At 62.0% G+C, this 27,059-nt stretch overlaps 1 protein-coding gene and 1 long non-coding RNA gene across 12 annotated transcripts in view; one reads left to right on the top strand and one right to left on the bottom strand.

Annotated features, from left to right (window-relative positions):
- Kcnq1 (potassium voltage-gated channel subfamily Q member 1) overlaps window positions 1–27,059 on the bottom strand; it is a 293,896-nt gene that overhangs the window by 86,637 nt on the left and 180,200 nt on the right. The window lies entirely within an intron of this gene.
- On the top strand, window positions 24,775–27,044 carry LOC144376943 (uncharacterized). The gene is made up of 2 exons (XR_013437354.1): window positions 24,775–24,903; window positions 26,716–27,044. It is a non-coding gene; the product is annotated as an uncharacterized LOC144376943 (long non-coding RNA).

Here is a 27,059-nt window from a genome sequence, read left to right as displayed (position 1 = left end):
GTCTGGTCCATTCTCCTTCTTTTGATGTTCTCAACTATTCAAAAATTCAAAGACCCCACTAGCTCACAGATCCAGCAAAATTGGTGGCAGGTCCTAGTTTACCACCCTTGACAAAGATCAGTATAACAGACAGACCTCTTTAAGGCTGCTTGCTAGACCTTTGTGCAGATCGAGAAAACCACCAGTGTGTTGATGAAACAAGGAGACGTGAAAGAGAGCGAGGGCCAGAATAACAAAACCAGGAGTCCCCTGGACATCTATGTGCTTGGTGACACTGATGAAATGGATAGACTCGCAGAACTAGATGGAGTGCCAAAGTTGGTGCTAGAAGAAACAGAAACTTGAGTAGACAAGGATTTTAGAAATTCAAAAGTAATTAGAGACATCTCCACCCCAGACTCAGGTGTGGTGGGCTTTGTAGGTGACCTAAACCCAAGTTTATAAAACATCTCAGGGGCCGCAGAAAATGGAAAAGGAGCCACATGTCCTTGTAGCTCAGTGGTAGAGCCCTGACCCAGCAGGCACAAAGCCCTGGGTCTGAACACCAGCCCCACAAAATAAAACAGGGTAATGTATTCCAGCTCATTTTGAGAGTCAGTGAATTTGATTCTGAACCCATGCAAGGAAAATACAAGAAAAGAGAATTATAGGCTTGTTTCACTTGTGGATATAGAGGTGAAAATCCTCAATAAAATATTGACTAACCAAACCCAACAATGTATGAAAAGAAAAAAGAATAATCAGAATCAGGATTTGTGTCAGGAATGCAAGGACAGTTCAATACCACAGTCCCTCAGTGTGGTTCTCACTCGTGTGGTTATTCCTATTGGTATGGAAAGCATTCATAAGCCTTCTTTTTTAAAAAAAAAAAAAACAAACCTTCTTTTTTTTACTGTTTATTTTTTAGTTCTCGGCGGACACAACATCTTTGTTTGTATGTGGTGCTGAGGATCGAACCCGGGCCGCACGCATGCCAGGCGAGCGCGCTACTGCTTGAGCCACATCCCCAGCCCTTAAACTTCTTATGGTTAAAAAAAAAATTCATCTTTAAAGAACAGGAATAGAAAAGAATTTCCTTAAGTTGGCAAAGGTTAGGACTAAAAACCTAGAGCAAACAACAAATGGAGAGGCTTCAGGAGCCCTGCCACCAGCAGCGGATGAGACAAGGCCCCCAGTCCCAGGTGTGGAAGGTCGTGCTGGAGACCTGCTCTGAGCAGAGGAGAAGGAAGAAACAGGAGGGAAGAGTGGGGAGGAGAGACAAGACCGTCATGATGCTCAGCTGAGGGCCTCACCTGGGCAAGAGCAGCCGCTCGGCCGTTCAAACCCTCCCAAGGGCCCAGCACGGTTGCCAAACACAAAATCAGCCCCCAAACCCATGGCGCTTCTTGACACTAGCCACCGAGTCCCAGGGAACGTAGACTCTGAGACGGCATGGGAAGGAAAGGACGTGTCGCCTGGGAGTCCGGAAGCCAAGCCCCAAGGCCCTCTCCCGAGAAGACTTCAGGCTGCAGCGGAGGACGGAGGAAGGAGGAAGGGCAGTGGACTCGGCCAGCAGACTCCCGGCTCTGGATGAGCAGGTATAACATGGAGGGTCCAGTTTGCCCCAGACTCAATCCGTGAAGCCCATCCCACCCCCAGGAAATCTCCAGGAACCTCAAAAACCTTGATCCTCAACGTGCCCAGGACCTGAGCCACTCTGAGAAGAGGTCATCGGATGTGGCTGGGCGCTCTTCTGGGCATTAGAAATCCAGGGCCACCGGGGCAGCAGGCCTGGGGGACCCAGCCGATGCCAGCACACTCCTCACACAGCTAGAAGAGACCACCAATGGGATGCCACTGGCCACCGCAGAGAGGTGGAGAGGCAGGGAGCGGGATTCTTACCCAGCCCCAAGGGTACAGAAGCCATCAAAGAGGAGGGACAAATCACACATTTGATGGAAAACAATGTGGGAAAACATCTCCAAAAGCACACAGCCCCAGAGTGGATGCACCCTGTCTGTCCCAACTTAGGGCCTCTGTTCCCAGAAGGACTCTGACCTCGGCACAGGACTCTCCCAGGCCTCACGCCTGCAGCATCGAGTCCCCACCGGATCCTGACTCCTCTTCATGGATTCCCTGTTCCCTCCCACCTCCTCTGCAAGAGTCTCAGCTCTGTGGACCGGGATCTTGACTCCTGTGTCCATGTTTGTACCTCAGGGCCGGGCACACCAGCTGCAGGGCCCAGGAGCATGGGTGGATGGACAAAGGAAGGACTGAAGGAGGAGGTGCCCAGGTGGCACACTGGCCCTGCTAGGACACCTCAGCTCTTCCTGCTCTCCGGTTGGCTTCTCTTGCACCTGGGCAGGAATCTCACGGGATGCAGAGAGATCTGTCCTTCCCGCCCAGGGCTGAGGGCCTGTGGAGCTCGGTGCCAGCCCATTTGGTGGGGCTGCCAGGACGTCCACTCCTCTGAGTGCTGCGCTGCCTGCCCTTGAGAGGCCAGAGTGGCCAGGGTGTCCTGAGCAAGCTGCTCAGAAGGGGGCAGCTGATGGTGTCCGCCCTCCAGAGCTGGGGGCAGCGGCGGCTTTCCCTGATGATCCTCCATCCAAGAGCCTGGATCTCGGGCCCCTGGGAATCCCATTCCAAGTCTTTCAGCAAGCGGGACCGGTGGGCCACAGGCCCCCATGGCTGGGTGGACTGGGGGCGGTAACTCCGCAGGGCCCTCAGAAGTCCCGACCAGACCCCACCCTTCCCCGAGCCCCTGCTGGTCACTCCAGCCTGGACCAAGGGCTTGAGCTTTGGGGAAGAATGAGCAGTTGATTCTGACTGTGGCTGAGAGCAAGGTGAGGGTGCCCAGGGGAACCAGCCCCGAGGTGGCTGATGTGCACCTGGGGCTCAGAGCCCAGGCCCCACCTGGGTCATGGGAGAATGTGCAGCACGGACCCTCAGGCCAGCGCCCGAGGCCCAGCAGGGTCGGCCTGCACCTGCCGCCCTGTGACCAGGGCGATTTAATTTCACCTGCAGTGCCCCGCCCTGCGGGAAGGACCCCCAGGAAGGATTCCCCTGTAGGCAGTCTACACCAGGCGGTCAGCTACCTTGCTGGCCACTGCTGTGAGTGCAAAGGCCTGTAGCTGGGTGTGCTCAGGCCGTAGGTGACGGGAATCGGAAGCAGTGTGGACCGCGCTCAGGCCCGCAGGCCCCCACCCGTCCCTCTAGAGGATACTGTGAGTCCTAGGCCTTCTCTTTGGTGGAAGCAGAACTTAAAGGTGCCCGGGGCGCAGTCTGAGGACGAGTTCTCACAGAACCTCTTCGGTGCCCTTCCCTGTGTCTTAGCGTCTAATCCAGCTCTCCCCCCCAGTCGCCAATCCCGTTCTCACAGAAAGCCGACATCTGTTCTGTGCCCTCACCTGGGAACACAAAATCCAGCTCACCCACCTGCGCACAGGCACACACCTGGGGAGCAGGTGAGGGGACAGGCCGGGGGGAGGGGAAGGCAGTGCAAAGAACAACCCCACGACTCCACGGTGTCTGTTTTCCTTGTCGGCTGCAGCGGGCCCCGACTCGGGATGGTTTCAGATCTTCCAACCTTGGGACCAACCTCAGGATGCCGAGGAAGGGCTCATGTCCACCCGACACTCTGCTTTGAATTTTGGAGTCAGCCCTCTCCTCGGCGAGCACCAAGGGCATGGTACTTCCTACCGCTGCTGGACGGGGCAGTAGCTGGGGCTCCCCCTCCCCGTGATGGCCAGGGGGACAGTGACACTGCAGTGGCCGTGGGGTGACCTGTGATGCTCCACAGTTTAGGTGACTCGATGCTGTTTGGACTCTCGGTATTTTCGAGTCGGGTGTTCCACCAGGACAGGACCCCACTGTAAGGCAAGGAACCCGTGGACATTGATGAAAGTGACCAGGCAGATTCAGATTATCCTGAAGGCATAGGCAGTGTTCCGGCGCCGTGTGGGGTGTGTGTGTGTGTGTGTGTGTGTGTGTGTGTGTGTGTGTGTGTCTAGGCAACAAGGAAGAGATATACCACAATGGGCTATAGTCGGAGTGGACCAGCCACTTCCCAGGAGGACACTGTGTGGGCTTTCAGGGGGATGTATCAGTCAGAAAAGTGTCCACTGTGTCCACTTAGGCACCACTGGTAGATGCCAAGCCCCATGGCCCTGCTGCCCGGGCTCGGGGAGTGAAGTAAAGGAGGCCGGGCAGAGCTGCTGTCCTCTGGGCGGGCATGAGCCCCCTGCAGGTCCCTGGGGGCAGCAGAAAGGGCCACAGGATGATGACAGCCAACCTGGCTCTGACATCTCAGGCCGTGAGCCCAGGGAGAGCTGGGTTCCTTCCAACCTAGAGGGGACAGTAGGAGGCAAGGGGAGCCCTCCTCCGAGGCCTGACTCGGGGCCTAGAGACCTGGCGGGTGAGGGGGTAAAGAGACGCACCCCGACCCCGTCCACCAGGGAGCACGAGGTCCTGGGGTGGAAGATCCCCCAAGAGCTTTACTCCCTGTGGGGTGAGGGCGTCCAGGGGACAATCCAGGCCATCATGGGGCCCAAGTACCACACAGGTTTCTCCTTTTCCTCTCAAACGTGACGGCCGGTGCGCCCAGCTCAGGTGTACCTACGTGACCTGCCCCTGTTCTGAGTGCTTAGGCCAGCCGCTTTCATGGAGAGCTCTGAAAATGTGGAAAATCACCTGGATTCCAGGAGAGAGCACAGGGCCACCAACCCGGAGGGCCTGCCTGTGACAGAGACTGTCCTCGCTCTCCGTTCCATCTTGCTGGGCCAGTGGCAGCCACACCCAGACCCAAAGGGCTGGAAGCAGTGGGCTTCCTATGGGCTGCCCGCCCAGGTGGGGTCTCCAGGACCAGGGGACAGGGGACGGTCATTCTGGGCAAAACATCTGCCCCCCTCGCGGGCAGTGCAAGCCAAACCCGCTTCCCTCGGGACTTATTTTTCTTCCTCTGTCTTTCAATGTGGAGCCTCTCACATGTCCCAGCACCCCGCAGAGGGCCTTGGCCAGGTGGAGTGGTGGGCATGGACTCACAAGCACCAGAGCCAAGGCCTCTGGGAGGCTGGGGGTGGCCAGCAGCAGCGGCCGGGAGGAAGGAGGGCTGGGCCCTCTGGGGCTCTGCAGATGGAGAGCCTGGCCCCGCCCAGCATGCCAGAGAGTGGGGCCAGGGAAGGGGCTGAGCGCTCTTGAAAAGGGAAAGAGAAAAACCTCGGCCGAGGGGCCTTGGAGGGGCCCTCAGTCCCCAGTTGTCCTCGTGCCCAGTCTTTCCCTGCTAGGAGCACGGCTGTTCTTGCAGCTGGACGTGGCTTCCTCAGTCTGCTCCACCCAGAGTGAGGGGTGAAACTGTTCTGGAATGTTCTACTGGTAACAGAGGGGACTGACAGGCAGGAGGCCTGGGGCTACAGAGGGGTGGGCTGGGTGAGCTGGGAGACCTGGGACTGGGCAGGGTGGGCTGTAGGCAGAGGGGCAGGGGGCACAGGAGGCAGGACTGGAGGTGGGTAGGGTCACTGGGGGCACAGGCAACATTTTTGTGCAGCCTGACAATAAGATAAAAAGGGGCATCTATGTGACCCCTGGTCATCACCACTCCAGCAAGACAGGCCACCCTGCAGTGACCCACCCAGGCTACACAGGTCCCCCGTGGCCACTGCCTACCTCCCCTCTGGCCACGGCAGGAAGCCCTGCCCTTCTCTCCCGCTGCCCGCATCTGAGACTCCCAGGACCTCACTCCCCACTTGAGGTCCATGAGTCCAGGCAGGGGGTGCAGGGACACAGAGCAACGTCCCCCCACCCAGAGCACCGTGACAGGCAGAACCTCGATCCCTGAGGAGGGCCATGCCCGATCCCCAGGACTTGTGAGCACGCCAGGTTACGGGACAAAGCAGGGGACAGCTTGCTGAGGGCCTGAGATGGCAGCCCACACGGCCACAGGCACCTTTCAAGGGAAGGGGGCAAGAGGTCAGAGTCAGCAAAGGAGACAACACGCCCACATGGAGGGACAGAGGGACAGGAGAAGGCCTCCTTGGCAGGAGGAAGGGGCCGTGGGGTGGGGCGCACCAGTGGTTTCCAGAAAGGGCCAGTCCAGCATGCACCTTGGCTTGAACCCAGTGAGACACATTCTGACCGTCAGGACTGTAAGACGATAAATTCAGATCATTTTCAGCCTCCAAAATGCTGGTCATCTGTTCCAGCATGACAGGACACATACAGGGCACGCTTGAACAGCCCCCACCAGAGCGGAGGCCCCGGAGCCCTGTGTCCACCCACCAAAGTCCAGGGCTGTGAGGAAGCGCTTCAAAGTCCACACATGCTGTGCCCTGGTATGAGGCCAGCGAGCCCTCACCCACATCTGCCGCTCACTCCCTATCTCTGGACACCTGTACCACTGTTTGCTTAACGTCGCTCCTTAAATAGACTCTGTTTCCTTATCTCAGTGTGTGTGGCAAGCCAGAAAAAGTGACTCTAAGTAGAAGGTAGTTGTCAACGTGCATGATCAAAGTCAATTGTATTGAATTTGCTAAAGTCCTCCCCTCCTGGCTGTCGGGCAGCAGTCCATGCGCCCCATCGCCTGACCGTGCTGGGGGCTGCCCTTGGCGCTGTCCCCAGAGGGCCCTGGTGGTTTCAGACTAAACTTGCTCACCTCCCATCTCAGGCCCCACAGCCCCGGTGGGGGGATTCTCCCTCTGGAAGGCCTCTGGTCCTGACCCATGAAGGCCAGCCTCCCTCAGGCTCCTCGGAGCATGTCCCAGGAGGGCTTCCGGCAGCTGGGCCCTCTTCTCTCTGTCCATGGGACTCAGTCAACCTGACTGCTACCAAGTGAGCAAGGACACCACACGGACACAGCCAGCCACCCCCGGAGTGGCAGGCCCTCCTCCCGCCATCTGCTAATGGTGGTCTGGAACTCGGGAGACTGCTCCAGCTTGGGTCCCCATAGAGCCTAAAGGCCTGAAGCTCTGTGGGACCGTCTGAGAGGGCTCCTGGGGGCTGGTGGACAGAGGGCTGTGCAGACAGACAGCGGACTCTGGCTAGAAAACTTCCTACAGTCTGAATGACGTCCTCAGGCCTCCCAGCACTCACCCAGAGCACGCCTGCCCTATGAACTCTCCTTCTTTGCACAATGAAGGCATTGCCCACATCACATCTACCCCATTTGTGGGGTAGATGGCATGGGATGGAGCTAGGGAACCCAAAGCAGCCACAGCTTTGGTCACCACAGGCTCTGTGTGGCCTTGGAACTACCACTGTTCTTACAGAGCCTCAGTTGGCTGTGGTTGCACAGGGGAGGGGGTCGACATGGCCATGGGGCCCTGGCCAGCTGGACAGCCTGGGGTGGGCCCTGCTGTGGCTATGTGTGCCCATGCTCTGTAGCACCTGAGTGCCAGCCCAGGCCTGGAGTGAGGCACACTCCCAGGGTCACCCCAGGAGACCAGGCCAACGCCATCGCACCCCACAAGGAGACGGAGGCAGGGGGAGGCTGTCCCAGCTCAGAGCTGCAAAGGGTAGCTCGGCTGGAACATCCCTGTGGGCTCCTGGCCTTTACAGTACCAGGTCCAGCTGGTGAGTGACAGGCAGTGTGGTGCCCACCCATCTGGCCACCGGCACCCACACTGCACCTGCAACAACAGGCCGCTTGAGCCGGCGTCCAGTTACAGCCCTCTCAGCAGCCTGCTCAGGATCCCTGCGGGAGGCTGGTACAGGGAGGCCAGGGCGGGCAGGAGGACAATCCCTGCAGTGTCTGAGCGCCTGGCACCGTAGCATTGGTCTGCTGAGAGGACGCCTGGCCCTGCTGTAGGCCCCCAGGAAAACCAGACAGCCCAGCCCCACACCAGGGGCTGCAAAGGCCCCTTTCCAGGTCCAACTGCACATTCCTGGCATTGCCAGCACCCAGAAGGGCAGGACAGGACAGCTCTGCCTCCTGGGCCCCAAGCACACTCTGCTCGAGATCCACCCAGGCAGCTGGCCACGGCCCCCGCAGGGTTTCTGACCCTCAGAGGTGAGCGGAAGTGCCTGGTGTGCATGTCAGACGTGCAGGGGCCTGGGGGCCCGCCAGGCGGTGTCTTCCACCTCTCCATGCTCAGGACATCTCCTCTGAGACCCTCCTGAGCACTCTGGCCTCCTGGCAAGGACACGGCCACCCCCAATGCCAAGGCGCCTGCGTAGGACCCTTCCCGGCCCCCAGCCTCCCTGGGTAGTGGTCACTCTGCCCCATCCTTGCCAGACCCCTTGCCCATGTCTATTTCCCACCTCAACTGGGCTCCTGGGGGCCAGGGGCTCAGCCTGGGCCAGGACATGGTTCTGCCTCCGTCCCTCCATCCCCAGCCCAGGCCAGGAGCTGGGTGAAGCTGGGAACACAGAGTCTGTTCTATCCCGAATGTCCCTACCATGGGCCCCACACATGCCTGGACCAGCTCCTGCATGTTTTGACTGCCTGCTTGTGACAAGGGGCATCACATCATGTCTCTGATGGCCACTTGTGCCATGCCTGTGCCCCCCACTCACTAATGCCCAGGAGCTGCCCACGCACTGTGGCCTCCTGGCTTGGGTGGCAGGGTGGGTGCAGTATTAATAGGGACTTTGCCACCACTTTGTACCCCGGCTGGGCTGGACCCACTGGCCGTGTTTTACAGTCCACTGGGGCTGCGTCCGCAGCAGGCCGCCCCAGCACTTCACACAAAGGTTCTTGGCCACAAACGGAGTCAAATGGACTCACGTTGGGATCATAAATATAATTAGGAGACTTTTATTTTCAAGTAGCACTTCTGAAATCTATAAAATTAAGCTAATATACTGATTTTTAAAACACAGGAATTTTATTGCTCTGTGAGTCAGAGTTTGCCAGCCCACGAGGCCAGGAATTAACTCCTTCCAGTTCACAAGCCTGTAGCCGGCTCCCAGGCCCCTGTGTGATGGACACATGCCCAGGAAAGCAGGTTTGGGGACACAGAGGTGACAGACAGGGACCCATTTCTACCCGCCCAGCACAGGATCTTCCCAGCTCTCCACGTTGGCCCCTGCCATGCCCTGAGGGGCAGGTCCAGATGGCTTCAAGATCTAGCCTCTATGGCCCTGTAAAATCTGCACCCCCACCCCCAAATTGTCCTCGGCCAAAGGCGGGCCCGCCCCCTTGTCCTTCCTGGACCCCACTGATGAGACTTGGTAGCCCTGGTTCCTCCTCCTGGCATTCTGAAAGCCCTTTAGTACGGAAACCAGGCCAGGGGCACTTGGGACACCCCAGGAAGGGCCAGCAGAGGGGCAGGACATGGCTTCCTGGCTGCCCATGGCGGGCACTTCAGGGGTAGTCTAAGGCCGACTTGGGCTCCCACGGTGGCTAAGGGTTCTCTGAGCCTGGGGCATCCCGCCGCAGCCCTACCCTGCCCCGTCTGGGCACATGGCCATGTGACTGGCCCAGGGAGTCCCCCAGGGTAGCCACACCATGTGGCAGATGAGGAAGCACAAGAGGCCACCTTTGCTCTGGGCCACGATCGTGTCGGCAAGAGACTACCCAGGGGTGTCTGGAAGGGGCTGCGGGGTTTTCCTACTGTAGCTGGGATGGTGCCCAAAGAGGCCAGAATGAACTGCCCAGGGAAACCCTCCGTGTCCAGGACTTGCACTGATCCCCACAGGGGCCAGCTTGGGGGGCTTCCTCCCAGCGCAACACCTCTCACCCCCAGAGCCCTCCAACCCCAGAGATGCCCCAGGCCCTCCAAGCCCAAATGGCACAGGCACAAGGAGGCTTGGAGAGAACGGGCGCCGAGGTCCCACGGGCCCCTCACATTCCTGCGGCTCTGGGGCCCGTGGGCCTGGGGTCGGGGGTCTCTAGGTTCTGGGCCCTCTCTCCCACCCAGCTCCCTCAGCCTGGACCCCCACGAGTCCTTGGATTGGAGCCGAGGCTTGTCTGGGCCCTAGCGTCCCCAGGATGGGTGGTCAGGGGCTTCCTTCAGATTTGGGGGCACTGGGTGAGCCTGAGGGCACTGGGCTCCCCTCTGGCATCTCCCCAGGCAGCCTGCAGGCCTCCTGAACTCCACTGCACAGGGTCAGTGCTCCCTGGCCTCGAGGGCAGAGCCCCAGACAGACTCTGGGGTCGGGTGCACATGTCCCCTCCCACCGCCTGCGAAGGCCGTGACTGGGCCTTAGGCACACAGAGGCTCTGGGGACACAGTGGAGGTACGCCTGCTAGTCCAGGAGGGAAGCCCCAGGAGGAGCCAGCTTGAGGCCCCTCGATTCTGGGCTTCAGTTCCCAGGGCTGGGGACAGTGGCTGTCTGCTGAGGCCCCAGCTGTGGCTCCAAAAGGTACCCCCCACACAGGCTGAACCGCCCCCAACGGGAGAGGAGCGCAGCCTGGCCTGGACACCATCGGGACGCCACGGTGGGCCCAGGCACCGGGGAAGAACAGCCAAGGCCGTGTGTGTGGCTCCTGGCCTAGGACAGGGCTGGGCAGGCTCAGGGGTGGGGGCAGCACGGGGACAGGGGAAGGAAGGCAGGAGGAGGCCACTGTCCGCCCACCTGGGTGGGGGCCTCACACCGCCGGGACCTGCCCCTTCCTGCTCCATGGACTCCAGGGTCTTCCCTGTCCAGGGCCTCCACCAGGGCCGCAAGCAGTGCCTTCCTCAGAGGCGCCCATCTCGGGAGGGCAACTCCGTGTCCCCTGCTGGTGCCCCCACGCTGTCCCCTGGGCCACTCGGAGTGTGCCTGTCAGATTTCACACATTTCTTGGGGAGCTCATTTAAGCCAGATGTGTGCTGACAGCCCCGGCCCAGGGGATGACAAGGCGGGCTCCCCAGGCACGCGGGGCTCGCGTCAGCCTGCACTCGGGGCACTCGCTCCGCCAGCCTGGGCAGGCGTGTGTCACGGGCTCGGCCTCCCTGCTGCTCCTGGGCACAGGCTGCACCAACCCCAGACGCCACTCCCCAGAGGCCACCAGCACACGGCATTTCCTTGGTGGCTGGGAAGCCCCAGCCAGGCCCACGCAGGGACGCAGCAGGCCAAACCGAGGCTGGAGGAGGGAGGCCGATGTGGGGAGCCCACTGCCTATGGCACGGATGTCAGGCCTGGTTCTTGCTCCTCGAGAGTGGACAACTCCTAGTGGCCCCTGTGCATGGATCCCAGGGTCAAGAAGCCGCCCCTCGAGGCTGGTCCTCCTCCAAGGTGTCTTGCCTCAGGTTGCTCCTGTTCTCTACCAACCAGAGGCTCAAGCAAGAAGGTGGACGTGGCCTCAGTGGCCACACTGCATCCCAATAGCCACTGAGCTGCCGACCTCACTTCCAATCCAAGCACCCAGGCCTCTGAGGAACACGGCACTGGCCCACTGCCCCTTCTTCGTCCACACCTGCAAAGCTCACTCTTCAGATCCATGGTCCTCTGCCTCAGCCTCATTGTTCCCTCTTGCCTTGGACAAAGTCCAGACTCCCAGACCCACTGACCAACACCCCGTCAGCTGCCTGTGCTCAACTCCACAGCCCCGTTGGCCCGATGGAGCCCTTTCAGGGTCTGAAGGTCACCCCCCAGTGCTGATCTCTGTGTGGGATTCCCCACTTTTCCTTCATCCTCCAAATACAAGCCTCCTACACATGCCTGCAGCCCCTCATCGGAGAAGGACCCCGCCCAGCCCTGATCCCCAGCTCTTGGAGAAACGAGAGCTGTGTTCCCTCAGTCAGAGGAGAGGCAAGGCCAGCCTGGGGGCACCCAGGGCTGTCCTAGCAGAACACGTGACTGGTCCACGGGGCGACTCGGGAGTAACGGCAGCCTGAGGCCTGAGGCCTAAACGGGAAGAGGAGTGTGTGTGTGTGTTGGGGCGGCACGCTGGTCAGGTGGGGGGACAGCACGTACCAGCCCTGAGGTGGCAGAGAGTTCCGTAGACCTGAAGGCTCCCTCCTGCCCTCCGGAACCCTCCCTGCCTCCTCTGCTTCGGGAGGACTGGGGCTCCGCTGCAGATCCCAGAGGGAGAGCCCAGCTCCCTTCCCAGAGGCCACCTGTGGTCCTGCCCTTCTCCAGAGGCCCCTCCTCTCAGGAGCCACTGCTAGCAAGCTCAGGGTCCCCACTGCCCTGGGGACCTCTGACCCCACCCCACCATGCCTTGTAGCCAGGACCAGTGCCCGACTGGGGGTGCCAACGTCCGCGGAGCCTGCCGTGCTGTGCTGTGGGCAGGAGACTGGGCGAAGGACGTGGAGGAGGTGCAGGAACTGAGGGTGGGAGCCACAGTGGAGGGGGAGAACAGAGGAGCTGCACTGCCCACAGGCCAGCCGAGAGGGTCAGCTCCAAGGGAGAGACCCTTCCTGTGTACACGGGAGGGAGAGCCACGGCCTGGGTGCTAACGGTGGGCTGGGAGTGGGCCACGGAGGTCGGACTGCCCCTCCTGAGCTGTGCCAAGGGACTCTGGAGATCTGCGAGGCTGGGCGATGCCCCTCCATTCAGGGCGGAGGAAACTGAGGCTCCTAGGAGCCGAAGACTTGCCGGTGGAGGGTGAGCTCCCTAGGTCCCTCCTCCTGGGAGCCCGGCTGTCGGCCTTGGGTGCTCCCAGCTCCAGCAGCAAGTCTCGGGGGCCCAGAACCAGCCGGCGGGACTGAAGCCACCCTGCCTCAGCGCGAGGGGGCTTGGGCCCACGGGGCAGGGGTCTGGCGGGGAGACCGCCAGGGCAGGGGTCCCCTCCCTGGGCCCCAGTGGGTGGGACAGAGGCCCCCAGGCTCCGGCTGCGAGGCGAGGCCCTCGGTGGCAGCCACAATAAATATGTTTGTTCAAGGGAAGCCAGGCTGGGGGCTGTGTGCGCCGGCCCGGGGAGGAAGAAAAGGGCGCTTGTGCCTCGCACACTGGGGCGATTGTTCCTGCTCACGCAACCGCTGCCCCATGGCCGGAAAGGTCAGACGGCCCTCGGGCCTGTCGGAAGCACCAGGGCCTCGGGCCCCTTGCTCGTGCCCCACTGCGACGCGAGGTCCTGTAATGTCCGCGTGCGGCTGGCCCCAGCCGTGGCCACAGCACCTCTGGGCCTTAGCACCAGGATGGAGGCTGCCAGATCACGTCTGAAAGATGGCCTGGCCAGGGCCAGGGCTATGGCCAAGCCAGGGGTCTGCCTGCCTGGCCTAGGAAGGTGGCCTGGGCACATGGGGGCAAGCCCCTGCAGAGGCCGAGGCCCCCGGGCAGCCTGGGACAGCGCAGGGAGTCCTATGGCGCACGAGGCTTCACCATGACCAGAGGGCAGCTTGCCTGCTCGGCTGGCTGTGGAGACTGGACATCAGGGAGGCCGTGCTGAGGCCAGATCTAGTGGTCACCCCTGCTAGGCAAGAGGGCAGGGAGGCCCTGTGTGGCCTAGTGCCCAACACCTGAGTATAAAGACCCCACAGAGGCCCACTCCTGCCCTTCCTAACTCAGAGCCCTGAAGCAGCATGCTGGACCCCCAGCCAGGTCTTCTGGCTCTTCTGATGGGAAAGAGGGAGAGGGGGCACCAGGGGTGGCCGGCCCCGAGTCCCATTGGCTCGCCTCGGCCTCTGCCCGCCTTCTCCACAGGGGAGCAGGCTCTGCAGGACAGGGCTGCCAAGGACAGCACGCACACCCCACTGTCTCAGCAGGCCTTCACCAGGGCCACTGGACCAGGATGGCCAGGGCAGGGGACGCCCGAGGGAAGCTGCCCCAGCCCAGTGTCCCACTGCATGGTGGTCCAGGTGAAGACTGGGGAGTCATGGCTGCAGTGACACCCCCAAACTGCTCCAGCTGAAGGGACCAGGGGAAGAGTGTCTAGAAGCTCCTGAGGGGCTGGAGCAGGGGGGACCTCCTGGGGAGCTGAGGGCCACCCTGCCCCACTCGCTGCTCAGGGCCTTCCTGAGGGTGCTACTGGGAATGACTCCAGGCCCCGACACCTAGGGCCACAGGGTGCCTGGAGGGACAGGCTGGTTCACATGGGCTTGTCTGAGAGGGGAGCTAGTGTGGGGGAACCCACTCAGGGTGGGGTTGGAACGTGCAGCCTGGCCTAAGAGCAGCCACTCTGGACCTCCATCTTCCTCCTCCAGGGCTGAGTGGGTGCGTGGTGGGTGGCATGGTCCCGGCTCCCTTTCCTGGGACCTTCCTGCTGATACGCGGCCTGAATTCCCAAGGGGCCTGGCATTCCAACTGTGGGACCAGGGCGTTCTGCCTTTGACCCTCCTCTGCAGCAATGGGGTGCACAGGAGGGAGGCCCTCCGGAGCTCCTTCCGCCTCTACTTGGGAGGAGTGAGGGGTCTGGCTCAGGCCTGGGGGAGGCAGCTCCCTGCCTGTTGGGAAGAGTGGGCTCGACTGCTGGCCAGCACATCTGCCACGAGAGCGGCCCTGGCCAGCCCCACCCCACGTCCCGAGGCCTTTGGGCTCTGGGCCCAGCTGCCAGGCTGTAGACACCCAGAAGAACGCACCGGACAGGGTTCTGCTCTGGCTCTGAGTCCAACCTGCTCTGCTCTTGGCCACAGCCCCCAAGGTCTGTCCCTGATACAGCTCTGTTGCCCTGCCCTGCCCTCCATCCTGTCCACTGCTGCTCATGGAGTGGACTGCAAGCTAGAGTCACCCATGCAGCCACTCCTGGGTCTCCTACAGCAGTCCCCACTCTTGCCCACCTCACTTGGGCAAGGGACCAGGCTAGGAAACTGTGGCCACATAGGGCTCACCCCAGCTGGTTCCTTACCCCTCATGGGGCCTCTCCCAGCGCTGCCCCCATCAGACCTGCCCACTGGGCTGCTACCCTGACTGCATTCCAGGTGCATACCTGTGCTCCCTGTAGAGGAACTGGGGCAGGAGGACAAGCAGAGAGAAGATGCAGGGGCCGAGGTCAGAGAGCTGTGAGAAGGTCATGGCCAAGGACGGCCAGGCCTCGGGAAGCTGGAAAGGCCGGGAGGCGGGTTCTCCTTTCCAGGCCCTAGGAAGATGCCGTCCTGCCCACACCTTGCCTTTAGCCAAGTTGAGCTCTGACCTCCAGAAATGTTGGATGATAGTTGTTTAAAGCCACCAGGTTGGTGGGAATGTGTCACAGTTGGGATGGGAAACTAAACATTGTCCTTCAAAACCACCGCCGATCCCCTTCTTCCCTCCTGGGCCTGGTCCTCTCATCCTCTTGCGTCTAGACTAGTGCAGTAGCCCCTCTTCCTGGTCTCCCTTCATGGCCCATTCCTGGCTCTGTAGCCAAGGTGACCCTGCTGCCATCTGGGCTGGCAGTGTCCCATGCAGGGGAGCCAATGCCCCACAAGGTCTCAGGGTCCTTGCTGTACTTCCAGCCCGTGGGTTGGTCCCTCTCTGTCCCAGATCCTCTTCACTTTCCCAGGCTTGGTCCCATCGCACCCTTGATGAGGTGCTCCCCGCCCTCTGCCCTCAGGACCACTCGCACACCAGCCCTGCCTGCCTTGGGCCTCCGCCTGCACCAACAAATAACCACGCCCCTGGTCTACGTGGACACTCAGGGTTCGGGGGATGAGTGCAAGCTGACCACCCTCCAAGGACTTCTCTGTGCACCTAGTTGATGTGTGGGCCAGGCCTGTGCCGTGGGCACTGACTCCGCCAGTCTACAGGTGTGGCTCTCAGGACACAGGTATGGCCACCTGTGGGGAAGATTGAGGGGCTCCAGGGAGGAGCTGAAAGAAGTGGGGGCCCAGCAGCTTTCTCCAGCTCCTGTCAGAGGACAACCTGGCCCTGGGGCCCGCCCGAGCCGGCCTCTGTTGGCAGCCCTGGACCCCATCTCTGAGGAGAGCCCGCGGAGGTTCCCTGCCCAGGCCCCCTTGGTGCGGTCCAGCAGGCGGTAGCAAGAGGGGTGGGGATAAGCGGACTATTGTTCTGGTGGGTTCAGTGGCCAGTCCCCACACACAACAGCCCTTGTGTCTCAGTGGCTCCCAGAACCCATCGCCAGCCCAGCGCCAGCATGAATCACTCGGCTCCGGCCCTGCACCAGGCGCACTCCTGGGACCCAGCCCCCCACTTCACAGACCTCCCTGAGCAACGGCGGATGGAGCCTCTGGTGCTCAGCCATGTCTGTGGAGAGCAGCCCTCCACTGGTAAGGGGCTACTAGGCAGGCCACCAGCCACCAACCACCAGTCAGGGTAGGGTCTTCCTCCCGCCGCCTGGGGCCTCAGGAGCCTCCTGCCACCCAGCACCCGGGGCTGGCAGGACCCTGGGCCAGACTGGCCAGGCTTTGGCCTTGCTCCCCCGGCCAGCTGCAGGAGAACACAGTGAGCTGGGGACCAGCCCCTGTTCTCGTCCTCCCCAGGGCCCAGCTCTGCAAAGGGGCTTCCCCAGGATAGTTTTGGAAGCTCCTAGAAGCAGCGACCTAGACCCTGGTAGGCAGAGTCTGCAGAACAAGCAGGAAGCCAGCTGGGCTGCAGCCCCCCCAAATCAACTTCAGTCACAGAGCTGATGGCCAGGGAGGGCCCCCGGCCAGAGGTGGTCACATCAGCATCAGGGGGCCGCAGGCCCCTGGGGGCCATGCTGTGTTGCTCTGTGCCTGGGCCGGAGAGCCCAGCAAACTTCTGGTGCCCACCCTGAAGGGCGCCAGGAGCTGCCACGAGGAGCCCCAGAGGAGCCAGCGTGGAAGGGTGGTCTAGTGGCCTCCGACAAGGCTCGGGGCAGAGCCTAAAAGGGTGAGGCCTGCTCCAGCGGAGGACAGAGCCCCCAGACATCCTGGAGCGGGGCACTGCAGAGGCCGTGGGGCAGGAGCAAGCTGGAAGAAACTCAGCGACAAGGAGAGGGCCCGAGAGCTGGGGCGCACAGAGGGGCTGGGGCCATGAGGCTGGCAGGGAGCTGGAACTGGACACGCAGGCCCAGGGGAGGGGAGAGGTTTGGATCTGTGCCGTGTGCACAGGGATCGGAGTGCCGAGCCCCGGGGGTGGTCAGGTGCCCCTCCACCCCCACCCATGCCCTGCCATGCCCGCCAGGAAGAAGTGTGTCCCCGTCCCCTCACAGCGCAGCAGAGCACACAGCAGTCTCAGTACTCAACGTTTTACATCCATGTCCTCGCTTCCAGACGTTCTTCCACCTGTCTCTGCATGTGGCCCTTCACTCTGCCCCAGGAGGCTGGCTTCCCACTGGGGTCTGAGCACTGGGGTCCTTGGCAGCATGGGAGGAAGCAGAGCGAGGCCAGACACCCCACCCCACTCCCTGCCCTGGCTGCGACCGCCATCTTGGTCCCTCCTCTTCCCTCCAGATCACGGCTGTCATTCTCCTGAGCTCCACTCACCCCACTTCCACTAGCCCCTTGAGTCTGGGGTAGGGTCTGCTCCAAGGATGCCACCCCAGGCTCCTTCAGGAGGCACCTCCAACCCCTGGCCACACCTGCACCATCCCTGGGTGTCAGCCCATCTCTCTGCTAGTGTTTCTCTTACAGACGAGGAGGTGGAGCTCAGAGAGGGAGTGAGCTGCGAGCTGGGATTCAGACCCCCTCTTGTCCCCACTAGAGCCAGAGCACCCCCGCCCCCTCCTCGTGCCTGGTATCTACAGGTGCTGGGCCTCAGGGCCCATGCTCCCGGGAACCCTGCGGTCCTGGGGCTGCTCCTCCCAGAGTCCAGCTCACGTTGGCCTTCTTCCTACCTGGGTCCATCTCCGGACCTCGGGGTGGAAGCAGAGAGCGCAGAAGGGAAGAGCGGAGAACAAGCCCCAACCCCACGTGTCCCCTGCTGACCTCCACACCCAGGGCTACCTGGCTGGGAGTGGGGCAGTGCTGGGGGAGGTGCCCTGGTGGAGTGGTTGGTGGACCTGCTCTTGGTCAAGGAGCACAACTGCTCTGGGCTGCCGGGGGTCTGCTGGGCGTGCTGGGGAGGGGCCGCTGGTGGCTTTGCTGGACTCTGTAGGGTGACCTGCTTCTATTGGTGGGGGTGCTCTCTGCCCAGCATGGGGAGGCTACCCACTGAGCAAGGGAAAAGGGGCAGGAGAGGTACGTGGAAGACCGGCAGGCAGAGCTTTGAAACCCCACTTGTCCCATACTGAAGCCAGCGTCTACTTGGGCCAATGCACAACTAGCAGGATTTGGGGAAAAAAATATCAAATGATGTTCCTCCCCACTGGGAGAGGGCCTGGCCCCTCTCTCTGGCCTCAGTCCACCAGCTCGTCACTGGAGTCCCACCCAGAGCCCCTCTGGATTCTGGGCCACCTCCCTCTGACGTCAGCACTGTGGGGTGGGGGTGGGGCGGCTGGAACCTGAATGGGACCTTCTCTGCCCCAGGCCTCAGTTTCCCAGCTCAGGAGGAAGAATCCATCTGCGGAGCCATGTCTGGGCCTCCCTGAGCCCCGGCACCAGCCTAGGCGGGCCTCAAGAAAGGACAAGCTCCTGTTAAAACACACTGCCTCTGATCTGAGGGTAACCAAGGTCCCCAAGTCTACCCAGGGACCGTGGGGTCCTCGGGTCATGAGCCTGGGAGTTCGCTCCTCTGCGAACCCTGCCCAAGCTCCCCACGTCAGCACACATCCAGAGAGCCACCCCGGCACCGCCTCGGACCCACCCTTGGCCTTCTCTGCCCAGGCCAGCTGGAAGCAATCTGCCCAGAGTGGGCAGGTGGTCCTCCTTAGTGGGCTCCCACGAGGCCGTCCCCAGCCCTGCACCCACGCAGAGGGGGCTCTGCACGCACTGCCGCCGCGGGCCCCTTCCTGGCTGCAATGAACCAAGCACTCTGGAATTCACAGAGAATCAGGGGTCTTTAGCTGCTGTTTTTCTTGGCAAGGCCTTATCACAAATTAGTGGGGAAGCCTGAAGGTTAGGGTTTCCGTCAGTTCAGCAGAATCTGAGAAGCCAGGAGCTGGACTCCAGCCTCCGAGTCAGAGAACGCTCGGTCTGCAGGGCCCGGGAGCTCTTGGCCCTCAGGAGGATCACTTGGGTGGCTGACCCTCGCTCTGGGCAGAGGTGGGGCCTGGAGGGGACAGGGCATCTGTGCAAGTCGGTGGGGTCGCCCTCAGCTGGAACTCCGCTGCGGAGCTGGAGTCTGAGGGAGGGCCTCTGGGCAATGCTGGCGGAACAGGGTGTCCACCTCGTGGAATGGGCACGTCCAGGAAGGGGTGAAGGCAGGTCTGGATCAGACCCTTGGCACCGGGAGACCTCGGCTCAACCACAGGTCGATGTTGGGTCTCTGCTTCAGCCACTCCGGGACATCAGGGAGCCCAGACAATTTTATGTGGTGACCTCTAGTGTGGAAGTGTGTTCTCTGATGCCACGGGCCATCCCAGGGCCACTCCTGGGCCAGAGGCTGGAGGTGAAGCTGAGCCACCAGGTAGCCACCCGGAACCCACGACAGCTAAGAGCGCTCCTGATGAGGGCTGGCCCACGGCCCACACTGCTGGGACTGGCTCAGCGCTTCCACGAAACTGGCCCCTGGATGTGCACACGGGGCCCTCACCATGGCGCCGCTTCTGTTTCCGTCTCACACATTCCTGCCAACCCTGCCCTGGTGCCAAGTCAGACCCAGCACTTGTTCAGTCATGTGCCTGGGAGACACCCCGGCCGCTCGCAGTGAATCGTGCTGCTGGGTTTTGGGTTTTTCATAGAAGACCTGGGCCGTGGCGGCATTGACAAATCCCACCCAAAGGTCCCTGAGGGCCACTGTTGCCAAGAACTCGCTGGCTGTGCCAGGCCCTGCCCTTGGCGCTGGCACAGATCACTGGACTGGTCATCTTGACCCCATGACAGAGACTACTGCGTCCCCTTTTTCGAGATGAGAGCACCAAGACTCAGGACCTTTGAGCATCTCGTCCCTTTTTTTTGGTCCTGGGGCTTGAAACCAGGGGTGTGCTACTGCTACTGAGCTGCATCTCCAGCCCTTTCTCTTATTTTGAGACCAGTCTTGCTAAGTTGCCCAGCCTGGCCTTGAACTTGGAACCTTCCTGCCTCAGCCTCCTGAGTCCCAGGGATAACAGACACGGCCACCCATTGGAGAGTGAGTGGGGGGCAGGATGGGAAGCTGCTCTGGGCTGGCCAAGACCTCCACCCACAAGCTCCATCAGATGCAGGTGCAGGCGCCCCCCATCCCGGGCTTGGCTCTGCCACCCTCTGCGGCTGCTCCAGCCAGTCCTAGAGTGCTGAGGCACTGGGCCCGAGAAGGCCCTGCCTCCTGCTCCATGGCCCCTCCAGGAGGTCCATTTGACACCTGGAGAACTCATGGGCAGGCCCCCCTTCTCACTCAGGCACAAACACAGCTCTGCAGGGCTGCCGACCGTCCCCTCCTCCATGAACAGCACTGTCTTCCCAGGGAAGGCCCCAGCCCTCGGCCAGTCCAAGACCTGGGCCACTGGCCCGGTCCCCCTGTGCAGAAACCCAATCCAAGGGGAGGATGGCTGTCACTCTGGAGGATTTAGGGCCATCACCTGGCAGAGCAGAGGGCTCTCCACCCCAACAGAACCAGGGCCCACACTGAAAGGCGATACCCCAGAGCCATGCGGGAGGACTGGGGGGTCTCTGTCTTCCTTCCTGGTCTCCCTGTTGCGGCCCCCACTGCTGGTGATCTTATCAGGGTGCTAGGGCCAGATGTGATTTTCTATCAAGAGAAGGGGGTCTTGGGCAGGCCCCAGGGGCCAGGTGGGCTGGGGGAGGGGAGCCGAATGGGGGCGGCCCCATGTGAGACGCGGGGCCCAGTTTCCACTCGGGCAGGCAGGAAGGGCAGGTCCTTCACACCTGGGGCAGACGGGGCAGGCCCCCACGCCTCCCAGCCCACACCACGCTCCTCCGCCCCCTCAAATCTGGGTCGGCCTTGTAGGCAGGCAGCCAAGCACCCTGGTGGAGTGGTCAAGCCATCCTCTGCTGCCCAGGCCCAGCCCTGGTCAGGCAGTCCACCCGGCCAATAGGAAAGAGCTGCCCCTTCAAGCCTCTAAGTCTGGGGAGAGCACTGCTCCTTTGAGTGCCCGGTCTCATCAGTGTGACTTCCTGACGTTCCCATCGCACAGAACCACCGCCCGGGCATGAGGCTGTCCTCATGGCTAGATGCGCACATGCCACCTGGTCTCCCCTCACACCTCCTCGCCAGGAAGAGAACCTCATGTCCCTTTCTAGTGACAAGGACATCGAGGCTCTGGGAGAGAAGGACTCACTGGGCTCTCAAGGCCTGGAGCCTAGTCTGGGCTCCACACCTCTTGTGGCCCTCAGAGGCCCAGCACCCTTGGGAGACATTGAATCTCCATGTCCCTTGCTTGTCCCAGAGGTCCAAAGGAGACACTGCCAGCCCACTGCCTTGGGTAGCAGGGCAGTAGTGGGTAGAGAGGGGGACACAGAGGGAGGCAGGAGGGAGGGAGGGAGGGGGAGGGAGGGAGGCGGGAGAGAGGGAGGGTGGGAGGGGGAGGGAGGGTGGGTGGGAGGGAGGGGGAAGCCCCTCTCTGGACCCATCCCTCCCTGGCTACTGCCCACTCCCTCTGCCTGGTGGTGTCGTCCCTCTGTGTTGAGCTGCCCTGTCTGCAGCCGCTTGCCTCCTGCTCAGCTGACCTCTGACCCCGCGGCTGCTTACATTGGCTGTGTGACCTCCAGGCCAACCCTACTACCAGCTCCCCTCCTCACCTAGGGGTGGCCCAGCCATGCAGCTGACACATGGCCCTCCCTCTCCTCCTGTGGCCTGTCAGGTCCTACCCCCAGGGTCTCCACTGCTGCCCCTCGGCACCCCTGGGCTCGGAGGCGGGGGGCCCAAGGCTTAGCCAGGACCTTGCCCTCTCCTCTGACTACTCTCCCTCGGGAATCTGGCCCGACCTCGGGACTCAGAACCCCAGCTTTGTCACCAGCCATGACTCTGACTGCTGGCCAGACTCTGCCCTCAACACCAGACCCCCAAGTCCACCTGCCAGTCCGTTGGCACGTCCACCTGGGCCCTCGGCAGTATCTCAAACTCAGCCCTGGATTCCCAGTCTTGCCCAGGACAAAGAGCCTCACTCCCAGCCCCTCACTCCCAGCCGGTCCTTCCAGGAGCTCCCGCCAGCGTCCAGCTCCCAGGACCCTGGGCACAGGCCTTGCTTCATGTTTCGGGACCACTGTCTCGCTCCCCCACCCTCCCACAGCTGTGGCCAGGGACAGAGCTGCCCCCAGCTCCTGCCCCGACACTGCACGGGCTCCGGAGGGTGGCCGCTTGGTGTCCCTTTGCACACAGCTGGTTCCTTAAGACGCCCTTGCTCAGCACCTTCTGGGCCACGGGGCCCGTTTCTCACTCCTCTCCAGGTGGTCCCCCACGCGGGCCAGGCGCCCTCCAGCCCGGGGTCACGCGTGATGGCTCCTTCCCCAGGGCCCGCGGGGCGGCTCCGCCACTTCTGGCGTCTTTGCCCAGGTCAGAGCCTCACAAAGGCCCCCTCCTCTCCTAGGCCTCTGGACTTGACCCCTCTGACCATGCGTCATTGTCTCCCACGTCTGCAGTGCTCCCTGTTGCCTGGCTGCGTTGTTCTCTGTCTCCCATCTGGAAAGCCCATGGCCCATCACTGCAAGGCCGCCCTCTGCTTGCCTCGCTCCCGTCTCCCACCCAGAAATCGTCTGAGCCCAGTGCAGCCGAGGGCCACTGCCGCAGGTGCCATGTGCTCCCTGACCCCGCGGGACGGTATAACTCCCAGCAAGGGCGAGGCTCAAGGTGCCCTGCCCCGGGTCCAGGCTGACCCAGACCTGGCTGAGCCATGTGCCCACCCCTCCTGCATGGCGCCCGTCTCAGAGGGCACACATCCTAGTGAGGCTTTTGCTCAAGTGCCACAGAACGCAAGCTCCGCAGAGTGGGCAGCTGGCTGCTGGGGCTTCACTGTTCCCTCTGGAGGCCTGGGCCCCACCAGCCCCAGAGACCAAGACCTGCGGAGGGGACGCCGCAGGCTCCTGCTCAGCAGCCCTGCGGGTGCCTCTGTACAGACACTCGGGCCAGATTCCTGCCTGCCGTCCCGCTGGTGTGTGCCAGCCTGTGCGTGAATAGGAGCTGCTCGTCTCTGCATGGCCAGCATGTCCTCTCTGACCCCAGCCCCAGTGGGACAGGAGGCTGGGCACACCCTGGGCCCCTGCTGAGGGAGCGTCCCTGACTCACAGCCCCTCACTCACAGCCCTGGCCCCTCTCGGGGGACTGACCCAGCCTCTCGGCCTATCCCAGCCTCACAGCCCCAGGCAGGCCAGCTCCACGAGGCTCTGCACAGCTGCCACTGCCACGGTGGAGTCACCTGGGGCCCACCCCGGCCTCCTCCGTCCTTCCCTGCTCTCACCCAGCCTGCTTTTCTTCACCTGTCACTCCCGATGAGATGCCACGTCACCCGTGAGCCCCGAGGGGCAGGAGCCTGCCAGCTTTGTGGCTCCCAGCCCTGACTCACCGGGGCTGAGACCTCAGCATCCAGCCCTGTTCCCAGGGGGGCCACGGGGCCGCCCACACCCTTGGCTGGGCAGGCCCCCCGGAGGCCTCAGACACCCTGTGCAGGGTGGCCACCACCCAGGAACCCCCGGCAAGGCCAGGCGACCAACAAGCATGGGACCCAAGACGTCCAGCCTGTGCATCCCAGGAGCCAGGCCCTGGGTTTACAGAAAGTGTCCCTGAGGTGGACAGCTGAGTCCCCTGGGCCACCCTGAAAGAAGCCCATGGTGGAATCTCCTTGAATGTCAGAGGGACAAAGGCCAACAAGGGGGCGGGGGGGGGGCTGGTGAACAGACAGATGACAGTGAGTGCATCATCTGCCACCCCAGGCCATCAGGAAAGACACTCCTCTGGAGTGGCCACCAGCACCGTCTGTTACCTACTACTTGGACTGCAGAGAAGAGCCAGTCCCCACACAAGCCATGAACTTAGGGTGCCCTGAACCCTCATGGGAGGAACCCCTGGAGAAGCCTGTCGACCAGGCAGAGTCCTGGGAAGTTTCCTGACCCCATCTTTGGGTTCCATGCACACCAGGGCGGGGGCACACATCCTCAAACCTTCCCCTCAGGCTGGGGACAGAGGGGCTGGAGGGGGCTGGCAGGGCTGCTGCCAGGCATCCAGGCTGAGCTGGGGACCTGCTGGGCCCTCCTAGCGCCCAGCAGGAGACGGCTTATGGGCAGCCTGGAAACAAAGACTAGAAGGCTCAGGTCCCCTCACAGGAGGCCCCCGTGGGGCGCCTTCCGTCCCCAGAGCACTGCCTTTGAACTCAGTCCTGGAGGAGGAATGGGGAAGGAGCTGGCTGTGGGTGGTGCTGGATGTTTGGTAACTTGTCCTGCTGTCTCCCTGGAGTCGGTCTGGCCCCGGGCTAGTCTCCCTGGCATTCAGAATGGATAACCTGAAAGCGGCCCACCAGCTCCCTCCCCACCTTTAAAAAAAAAGCTCTTTACAAGCTTCAAAAGACAAAGGCCCTTTCTTGTATCTGGGGCCCAGCTCCTACAGGTGGCCAGGGGCTGGCTGTGGCTCTGGGCTAGAGAGCTGTGGCTGCCCATGCCCCCCAAAGGCTGGGACGGGTGGGGGTGGAGGGCCCAGGAAACCAGCTCATCTCCCTCAAGGAGCAAAGCCTCAATGGTCTCAGGGCTGAGCCAGGCCCCAGCTCCCAGCAGGACCTGCTGCCCAGCCCAAGACAGGACAATGAGGAAGATGAGGGGCATCGGCCCCAAGGGATCCAGGAGCACAACTTCCTACAGGTGGAGAGAGACAAGAAGAACCCCGGCAGCAGGGGTCTTGGTTCTCGAACCCAGGCTGGAAGAGGCTGGCCCAAGCATGGCTCCCGTTTTCTGTGGCCAAGGAGCTGGGCGTCCAGGCACGCAGGGGTTAACCGCACAGTATGGGCTCTGGCCAGCTTGGGTCCCACTCCTTGTGCAGAGGCAGCCAGGTGACCTTCGGGGGCTGCCCAAGGCCAGCGGCCCCCTCCTGGCCTTCAGCTGTCCCCACACAAGGCCAGTGTGGGTTTGGCCCAAAGGAGGCCTGACCTCAGCCTGGCCCCGGAAGGCAGCCGAGCCAGAGAGTTTGTGCCTGCGTGTGCAAATGGGCCGGACGTGGGGAGCTGCGGACATGTGTGCGCCTTGGAGTCACGGCAGATCCTTTCTAGAGATAGTAAGTGCAGGGCCTGTGCTTGTCTAGAGCCCTTGAGCTGTGTGCTGCTGTCCGTGCGGAAGACTCCTGTGCTAGCTAACATACTGGAAGGTTCCCTGATGACCCTTCAGGGAATCAGGGGATGGACCCCCCTGCCTGGCCAGAGCCTCTCCCGCCCAGGGCTCTGGGCAGCGGGGACTGGTTTTGAGAGGCTGAGTTCTTCAGAAGTGCTCCACTCGGGCCCAGCTGCACCAGGCTCAGGCCCCAGGGTCTAGCACGTGAGGTGTTGGTCTCGTTTCACACGGTGGTAAGGCTCCACCTGTGCCCATTTCTGTCTTTCCATAACTGAGGGTAGGGAAATGAGGACATCTCCAGAGGCCACCTTGGAGCCATTTGTTTTCCTGAAACCAGGACAATGCTCAGCCCCAGAGCTCTCTCCCAGGCCGCCTTGGCTCCCCTTGCTGCTGCTGCTTGGCCATCAGAGAGTCTTCCCCACCTGCCCTCGGGTGGCACAAAGGAAAGAAGGTTCTCAGGACTGGAGGACCGAGTTCATGTTTTGATCTGCTTCTCTGAACTCAGGATCCACGTGTGGGGTGTGACAGAGGCATTAGCCACCATCACCTCACGTGGGATGGCTGCCTCTGTGCTCCTGATCTCGTGTTTGCCGAGAGGCATGGTGCAGTTAACACACACCCCGCTGGAGAGACGGGAGGCCCAGACCTGGGAGGTCAGCTCTGCACCCCAGAGCACACGGCTGGAGGTGGCCTGGTGTGGTGGAACTTGCTGGCCTGAGGGCCTCCTGAGCTAAGCATGCAGCCAAGCAGGGTGACAGGGGCAGGTGGGCACCTTGGTCTCCAGGCAGGTCCCATGCCTCTGCCCTACGGAGCAGACTCAGAAGCTCTGGGACTGGCCTAGAATGTTCAGGAGCTCTCAGGTCAGTGCCCTCCCCCAGGCACCTGAATGTCAGGGAGCGGGTTAAAATGCACACTCCTGGCCTCTTCTCAAAACACCTGTGTTAAAATGGGTGCCTGGACACTGCGGTGGGTGCCTGGTACTGTACCAGCCCAGGCTTGGTCAGCTCCAGGGTGGACATCCGCCCCCCACGAGGCCCTCGCTGCAGCTCCCCATCCCCTGAGAGGTGTGTGGTCACCTGGAGTGGAGCCTTGCTGGTCCAGGCCACAGGTGTGCTCCCAGGAGCCCCACACAGTTCTAGATAGGCTTCTCCACCTCTGGAAGTCAGCCTTGCGGCCCCGGGGGCCGATTCCTAGAGTGATCAGTGTTTGCTCCCCTTAATTCTGCTCCACCAGGTGCTGGGAGCAGCGCCCTAGAGGCTGGGAAGCTGAGCGCCAGCAGTGCCTGGCTCTAGCTCCTGGAGGGACCCTGACCTAAATAGGGTGAAGAGTAAAGGATGATAATATGGAGACAGGCTGGCAGGGAGGCTCGCCAGGCAGAGGCCAGTCTGAATGAGGGCAGAGCCCAGGAGGCCTACCAGGGGCTTGAGGCTCACAACCAGAAAAAGGTCAGGGTGTGCAAGAGGGTGGGGGGGGTAGAGGCAGGCCGAGGCGGTGAGCGGGGAGGGCCTCCCAGGCTAAGTGGGCTCGGAGCCCCTCCCGGAGGGCAGGGAGGGCCCTTGAAGGGTTTCAGCCAGGACAGGGCATGTAGCCCTGTCAAACAGGAGCTCACCTTGAGAGCGGAGCCCAGGATGGGGCATGTAGCCCTGTCAACCCAGAGCTCACCTTAAGGAGGGAACGACTCAGTAGACGTGGAGCTGGGGGAGGCGGGGGGCCGAGACTACGCCCTGTCAACAGAGCCAAACAAGCACTGCTTCCACAGCAGACATGCCCTGCCCAGCTTCAGACTAAGAGACAGTGAAGTTAAGTCTTCTTCTGACCCCAAAAGGACCAGGACGCTAAGCTACGCCGCTCTGTGGGATCTGAGCCCGGAGGCCCTGGGGCGTGCAGGTGTTCAGCGGCCTTCTACCCCAGACTGGCATGGCGTCATGTTCTCAGCTCACCGTGACAGTTCTCCTGTCCCTTCCCTCCACTCCTGGGCTCCTCCTGCATCCGGCTGCTGCCTGCGGGACCCCCAGCTGTCCATCTCCTGTCTCTCCTGCTCTTCTGAGAGCTTGTGTTTAACACAAAATTGAAAAGCCAGTCAGTACAGGCCTGAGCTCTTTC

This window comes from Ictidomys tridecemlineatus, chromosome 4, assembly GCF_052094955.1.
Source record: "Ictidomys tridecemlineatus isolate mIctTri1 chromosome 4, mIctTri1.hap1, whole genome shotgun sequence".
Lineage (NCBI taxonomy): Eukaryota > Metazoa > Chordata > Mammalia > Rodentia > Sciuridae > Ictidomys > Ictidomys tridecemlineatus.
The sequence above is the reverse complement of the archived record's forward strand: the minus strand, read 5'-3'. Positions and strand labels throughout refer to the sequence as shown.